This window comes from Danio rerio, chromosome 14 (assembly GCF_052040795.2).
Source record: "Danio rerio strain M-AB ecotype USA chromosome 14, GRCz13ab, whole genome shotgun sequence".
Taxonomy (NCBI): domain Eukaryota; kingdom Metazoa; phylum Chordata; class Actinopteri; order Cypriniformes; family Danionidae; genus Danio; species Danio rerio.
In genome coordinates, this window is record NC_141034.1 from 33,264,380 (window position 1) to 33,272,500 (window position 8,121).

An 8,121-nucleotide genomic window follows, 5' to 3' on the forward strand; every position below is an offset into this window, starting at 1 on the left:
TGTACCTCTGTGGCCAAACAGGTCTCTGGATCCTTGCCAAGTGGGTACGTTGAGGGGCCATGGGCACGGACTGCCCGACAAACCTTTACTGTAAATAAAATAGTGAGCAGTTTGACTGGTGTAGAGTTCATCAAACATTTCAAACAGTATGTATGGTCACAATGTTACAGTAAAGCACCAAACTACTATCTTTGGTGGAGCTTAAAGGAGTAGTTCACCCAAATATGAAAATTGCCATCATTTACTCTCCCTTCACTTGCTTTAAACTGGTTTGACTTGCTTTAACCTTTTAAGATATTATGAAGAAAACTGTACAAGCTGTAATCATTGACTGCCATAGTGTTTGCTTTTTTCCTACTGTGGATGTTAAAGCTTACAGGTTTTTAGCTTTCTTCAAAATAAAAGTATGTATGGCTGCATTTTGTCTTTAAAACAAATTATACGGAGCAGTATGATACCATTCCTTTTCGCGCTTACCAGCTGACTGCTTACCTGGGAAGGGGGTGGGCAGGTCAATTGGTGCTTTTGAAAACACTATTGATTGGGTTAAGGGAAGGAGGATGGTGTGTCAGTTGATCAGTCAGTCATTCAGTTATTCAGTCGACAGTGGCCTCTGGTGGATTTATGTGAGAACAGCAGGCGCAAATGGCACTAGCGAGAGAAATTTGAGATCCTAAAAAACATACTCTGGTGGATTCGTGAAAAAAAAAATCGCAAAAAAAAAAAAAAAAACATATCACCTGGGACGTATTTCGCAATCCCTCAACATGTATTTGGCGGTACATTTTCAAAATGAGCCTGGGTTGCCTTTTTCATGCTCACAACAAAAAAAATACTTTTCAATAATGATTTACTCACCTTCCATTTGCTCAAAAAGAAAAAAATGTATTGAATAATCTTGTTGATTGAATCAGTTATGAGGTTTAATGTATTCCTTAAGGGTTTTCACACTGAGTCATGTAGGTTTACAGGTTGAATGTGTATATTGAGGAAGTGCCAAAATAAGAAAAAACGTATACAGAACTTCTGTAACACTTTACAATAAAGTTGTATTAGTTAATGAATTTGTTAACAGGAATTAACATCAGCACATGTTATTTATGTATTAGTTGACATGAACAAATGTTACCTCCATTCAGCATAACATATTTTTTTTGTAAATGTTGACTTTAATTTGCAGTATCTAGGCGGGTTAGGGTAATTAGTCAAGCTATTGTATAACGATGGTTTGTTCTGTAGACTATCAGAAATAAATATAGCTTAAAGGGGCTAATAATTTTGACCTTAACATGGTTTTTAAAAAAAATGTAAAACTGCTTTTATTCTAGCCGAAATAAAGCAAATAAGACTTTCTTCAGAAAAAAAAAATATATTATTAGGCATACTGTATTGTGAAAGTTCTCTTGCTTTGTTAAACATCATTTGGGAAATATAAAAAAAAAAATCAAAGGGGCTAATAATTCTGACTTCAGCTGTATATTAAACCCTAAGTAAGTTAGTTAATATTAGTTTTAAAAAAATAAAAGCTGTCACACAGATAATTCAAAATGTCAATTTTGTTTTAGTAAACTGTTTTAAATTACTAGATTATAAAATGGCTTGTTTTTATCTTCACAAAACATTAAATATAACAATATTTTATGGTAAAATTGGACGGAACAGCCTTTTATTTTTATTATGTCCATGTCTGTAGAATTGAATATGTCAAAATATTAAATATTGAAAAGTAAATTCAACTTAATATGTTTCTATTGAAAAACATTTTCATTATTTTTGTATTGTTATTAATTCTCTTAGATCTAATTTGTTGTTGCCTTTTTTTTGTAATTGAGTGCTTAGTTCATTTGCTTAGTTTTAAAAGTAAGTATTAATAAAAATAAAAAAAGGTTAATACATGAAAGCAAGATTCTTTTTTTATCATAAGTACATATATAAGTAATACATTTGTGTGTACTTTTATTTTTGCTTCTATATCAACTGTTAAAACAGCTTCACAAAAAAAAAAGAAAAGAAAAAAGAGGAAAGGGCAGGGTGTGTGTCACTGACCTTGTTGTAAATGACATTGACATTAGATGGTTAACCGGAATGACAGTAATAGGCTACCTGATCAGGTCTGGATACCTGAGAGACGAGTCGCCTCTCAGTCGTCACTCAACCCGGACCTCCATCGGTTCCTCGCTCTCCCGCTCTTATCTCTCCTCTCTGTCACTCCCTCTCCCCCTGCGGCACAGTGTCTGAGCTCCTTGTTCAACCACCGATGCCTTTCTTGTTGCTCATTTACTCCTGTGACTGCCCAGTGTGGACACTGTAATGACATTCTGATTGTCTCTCGGCAAATGAGAATGAAATGGGTGTTTGAAGAAATTACCATGTGAGGAGCCATCAGTTGTAAATTTGGGATGGGATGGCTTCAATGCCTCGCTCGACAAATGCTTAAAGAAGGAAACATTCTAGTGCTGTGAATGCATGAAATTACACTCCAGATTTTTTAATTGACCCCATTCAAGGCATCAATTAAAAATTAAACAATACTGCAGGAAGCCTGTGCACCTTCCAACAATTTCATTGAAATAACGAGTCCCTGTCCCTGTTAGTGTATTGTGCTCTTTCAAAGCTGCTCTAAAGCCTCTCTATTCTCTGTCTTATTGCCTGACCAGTGGCTTAATGTTCAAAACTCTTCTTACAGCTGAATAAGTCTGAGCCTGGCTTCTTTTTATGTCAATGTTTCCCTTTTAAACGCAATCCAAGCGTTAAGATAAAAAGTCCAGCACACAGTCTTGAAGATAAGAGATTCTACACATTTGCTGCTTCAGAGAAAAAGCACATGAGACATTTACTGTGCTTTTCTCTGCTCGATGATGCAGGCTTTGTGTGACAATCTGGAATTTTAATGAAAAATAAATGTTTGCATAAAACATGCTTTGTGATTTCTTTCTTATTCTCAAAAATAATCGTGGGACTTTAGGCTGTGGGTTCTAAAAGACGCACTGTGTGTATTGCTATAGCAGTCATTTTAATAATATATAATGTTGTCTATTATGTTAAATAGGGCATGAATGCAAGTATTCTACCTGCATTTTAAATATGCATAAACCCGAATCAGCATCTCAGCTTCAACAATCAGTCTGTAATCAGCTCCTATACTTGAGCGCTCCACTCGTATTTAATAGAATTTTAACATTCGAATCAATCACTTTAATTAATATTTTTAGGCATTAATGCTCTCAAACTTTAACAGATGTAATTGTCAGAGAAGGACTCAAATCCCCATTGGTTTTAATTGCTCCATTATTAATTCTTGCTGGGCAAAAGGCTGATGCATTTGAACAGTACATTAGACAGAGAGGGGTCGCTTGGCCATGTCTGCCAATACATCAAATCCTGACAATGCTTGCTTGGAGTGATTGCACTGCATTTAACTCTTTGCACACACTGACAGAGGAGTGCTGCAGTATATACATGCACACCTTCTGTAATGTACTGTAGGGTAGTAATATTATGAATGTACATTGACAATTTAGGCAGACATGTTGCATAAATGTGCATTCTTTTATAAAATCAGAAAAACACTGGATTTCTAGAATAATTCAACTCTGCATGTTCAAATGTTGTATAGTGTGGCTTTATGCACTGTAATTCATTGACTTAAAATGTAAAGTTGAATCAAATTATCTTTCCAAGTTATTTGAAACTCATGTTACTTATTTCAAACATCGACTTTACTAAAATAACTACATATGTATGTGTTCTAGACATTGTAATAAATATAACAAAATCAAGGAATTTGACTTGCATAAATCTTGACAAATTCAGACGTGTAAAAAAATTAGATCACAGCTAATGTCAACAGAGTAACATCATGGCAGGATGACCAGACCTATGAAGAGGTTTTTCTATTCTACTGCATCACGAGGACACATAATAGGACCTATTAAGTGAAGTTTATTTATAAACTAATTTCAAGAGAAGCACGTGCTTATGATTGATAGCAGCTGGTCCTCATCAGCTAATGCATGTTTCACCAATCAGAAGATTCCTAAATCATTATAAATAACCAGAGTATCTTACCTTCTTTGTCTTGAAGAATCCCCCCTTCCACCCCTACTCCTCCCATTTTATTGTCAGGGCAGCACGGAGGCCTATTGGTTAGCATCACTGCCTCACAACAAGAATGTCACTGACTCAGATCTTACCTGGCCAGGTTGGCATTTCTGTGCAGAGTTTGCATGTTCTCCCCGTGTTGGCGTGGGTTTTCCCCCGGGCTCTCCGGTTTCCTACCACAGACCAAAAATATGTAACACAAGTAAATTGAAAAAACTAAATTGATATCATAGACAAGCATTGAATCCAGTATTTACATTCTATAGCACTCATAATCTACATCTACTATTATCAAGCAGGGGAGTTCTCAAGACCTAGCTGAACTCAGACTCCCCTCTTGCCCTGCAAACGGGGCGTTCTCGAGGATTTCACAAGCTCAGGGCTCTCTCCCTGGACAGCATGTCAAACACACTTTATAATCAATCCTCAGCTAAGGGTGAATTCTTGAATCAATAATTGTTAAATGTGATGTTGTAATTCTGCAACAGTGGGCTTTACAGGGTTAACTAAAAAAATAAATAAAAGTTGGAAGTTGGTTTTAAGCATTTAAGTACCAAACAAAAAGCAATTGTTGTCATGAATATTTGATCATATAATGGGATAGACAAACTAAACATGAAACACATTAGTTGCCTTGATTAATTTAGCAAATTAATTTCCTTCAGCTATTCTTGCACTTAATTATGCCTGTTAAAATGTATTGTATGAGCTTCTGTAACTTTCACTGTTCTTTTTATTGCTCTGTCATATTTTCTAATTCATTTCACAGCACAGTGGATATCAGAACTGAATCAATGCAGGTTCACTTACAAAAATAATATAATAAACCTTGTTATGCATATGTCATGTAACAGTGTGTGTGTGTGTGTGTGTGTGTGTGTGTGTGTGTGTGTGTGTGTGTGTGTGTGTGTGTGTGTGTGTGTGTGTGTGTGTGTGTGTGTGTGTTTGTGTATTTTATATTTTTAATATTGTTTGGACCAAATGTCTCCACATAATGTAAAGCAATTCCAGCAAATGTTGATGTTGTGGATATTTTAAATAAATTTTTTTTTGGTCCTCGTAAGGAAGAAAACAAATCACACAGACTATGAAATGTTAAAATGCAGATTGTTTTCTATAAGGGTTGGGTTTAGGGTTTGGGTATAGGGATAGAAAAAACAGTTTGTACAGAATAAAAACAAAGTCCCTTTAAGGCAAGTCATTTTACTTGGTGGCCATCTTTGAGACGCCTCTCGGGCAGTATACTCAGGCATTCTGTCTGAATGGGAAAACATTGAATTCTTCGAAGCTGCTAGCCAAGCTTACGATTACATCATATATTTGGAATCAACATTAAAATAACAAATGTCTCATAAGTGTCGTTTCTAAATGTCTGAATTAAACAAAATCTGCAAATTTTCAGGTTGCCCAAGCTATGGTGCATAGGCACTTGAAAGAAATAAGATCATAACACCGACCTCATTTATGGCAGTGTTACGAATGATTATCCTCTGGATAATGATCATCTGATCACACTGGTCTTCGGAACTAATCCACAACTTGCTCTTGATGGCGATTCTCAGTTTACTAGTTTGTGGACATTTGAATTGCTGCTGTCATGTGATGTGCCTTTGACAGGACGGACTGTACCTCGCATTCGTTTCATACAGTTTACAAAACCAAAAAACTTTTGTTTTTAAGTGCACTTGGTTCATTTCAAGCTTTATGTGGATATATTTCTTATGTGCGCGAAGGAAGTATTCACTAAGATTCCAGTGTGTTTGTTGACCACCAAACTGGCAATTAATGATATGTAAACGTTGCTTTATTTCTGTGCATGCTAATTTAGTTTGCAAGTGATAAAAATGAAGGGTTCTGTCAATATTTTATCTTCATCTTCCTCGTCACTCCAAATAAGTTCAATAAGCATTGTTGGAGATTTAATTATAGTATCGTATCTTGAACCCATTGACCATCCAAATGGACAAACATGTTTGAAAAAAATTCTGACCTACTGTAAAGCTTGCAATGTTACAAAAGATTTTATACTTTAATTATTTGGGTTATCATTGTTTAACAAGGTAATGCAAGGATATACATTCAGGTGAGGTAGAAAACAGATAAATATCTTATTTCATGGTATATTTGCCATATAATTACAAATCAATTAAAATTTGAGGTATTTTGACGAAACTCTGACAGAATTAATTTTGCTTGGATTTTTTTGAGACTTTTTGTATTTATTTGCACATTGCTTGTACTGTAAAACATAATGGGCTCTTTGTGATCATTTGGATGCTGTGTTGCTTTAATTAGTATTAGTCATTCCAAATAAAATATTCAAATGTGAGTGTGTGAATACAAATTTGTGCAAAATAAAAAGCATTACATCCATGGGAACCCCCCTTAAAGGTGTGTGGGTGTGTGTGCATGTCATGCACATGCTTTGCCCTGTTATAAAGGACTGAAGAAACAGTGATCCATGGTGGACCCAGGCGATAGGGCCATATGGTGTGGCATGTTGTGTCATTAGTGCAGAAACTTGAAGGGACACCGGTGTCTTAATTATCTCTTGACAGCCTGCAACACTCAAACCTGCAGAGAGCAAAACCTAGCAATGCTCACCAATGCCTGCACAGGCGTTAATGCATGGCGAAGCTATAAAAATGCTAAGTACTTTTTATCTGATATGTTTGATTTAATAGTGTGAATTTAATTAGTTTTGTAAATATGAGCTGGCAAGCAGGGTTTTTAATTCACCTCACTTATAGTCATTCTCCTAATCTTAAGGGAGCTTTCACACTTAAATCCTGATTTATAACTGCATAATAGCTTTCATTTGTAGTGATAGTGCTGCTGTACAGTATATGGATTTGTTTTCAGTATTTCTAATGAGCTGTATGCTGACATCTCATATGTAACATGTTCATTTATCATGTTGTGTCTGTTTTTTCTGGTTGCTGTTTTCGAGGTAAATAAAAACAGGAAATATTGTGCTGTGAACCTGGAGCTTAAACTGAATGGTTGTTTTGTAAACTGTTTGTGTATATGACATTTGCACTGCATTAATTTTGTATGTTTTATATTTGATTCTCAGGTCATTCTGAATTTGCAGAAAGTCTCTAGAATGCATCTGAACCTGACACACATAACTCGTACACTGTAACACTAAAAAGGTGAGTGATTTATCACACCATTCTTCATTTTTTTTTTTTTGTTAAATACTTAAAAAAAGATATAATGTGTTATACATTATGAATTATGAGGGAAAAATGTATTTTGTTCAATATACAAACACAGAAAAAATATGCCTTTGAATGCCAAGTGTTAATATTTCAAATTTGATAAGGATAGCATGCAAAAAAAGATTTCTGTAAAAGGTTTTTCAAGACTATATCAGTGTCCTTCTTTTCCTCACCGTCAGAGGCATTTTTTCAAATATTACCTTCCCAAACTAAAACAGTAACAGTTGCTGAATAATTTGGTCTATATTCACACTGCCCTCCATCTGAGTCTTGTCATCAATGACGTCATGTGAGAACAACCTATAAAAAACAAGATATACAAAACAATGTTTTAGAGAAAGTATTACTATTAGTAAAGTTTTCGATTATGGTTAGTTGAAAGCTGGCATGCACTTTAGGCCTGCATAATCAATTTAGGTAAAATTAAAGGTAAAGATTATATATATGATTGCTTTTAAAGGGCAAAGTTGTATTACAAATAATATATAAATATAAATGTATTTAGACGACACAGTGGCTCAGTAGGTAGTGCTGTTGCCTCACAGCAAGAAGGTTGCTGGTTCGAGCCTCAACTGGGTCAGTTGGCATTTCTGTGTGGAGTTTGCATGTTCTCCCTGCGATCGCGTGGTCTTCCTCCAGGTGCACCGGTTTCCCCCACAGTCCAAAGACATGATGCACAGGTGAATTGGGTTGGCTAAATTGTCTGTAGTGTATGAGTGTGAATGAGTGTGTGTGGATGTTTCCCAGAGATGGGTTGCAGCTGGAAGGGCATACACTGTGTAAAACGCGTGCTAAA

The 8,121-nt window shown here is 35.5% G+C and overlaps 1 protein-coding gene across 2 annotated transcripts in view; it reads left to right on the top strand.

Annotated features, from left to right (window-relative positions):
* The window catches only part of tenm2a (teneurin transmembrane protein 2a), a 1,216,147-nt gene that overhangs the window by 558,095 nt on the left and 649,931 nt on the right, over positions 1–8,121 (top strand). For both annotated transcript variants that reach the window (XM_087281568.2, XM_087281560.1), the window contains one exon: positions 7,178–7,256. The gene's annotated coding sequence lies outside the window, so the exon portion shown is untranslated. The remainder of the gene's footprint in view (positions 1–7,177; positions 7,257–8,121) is intronic.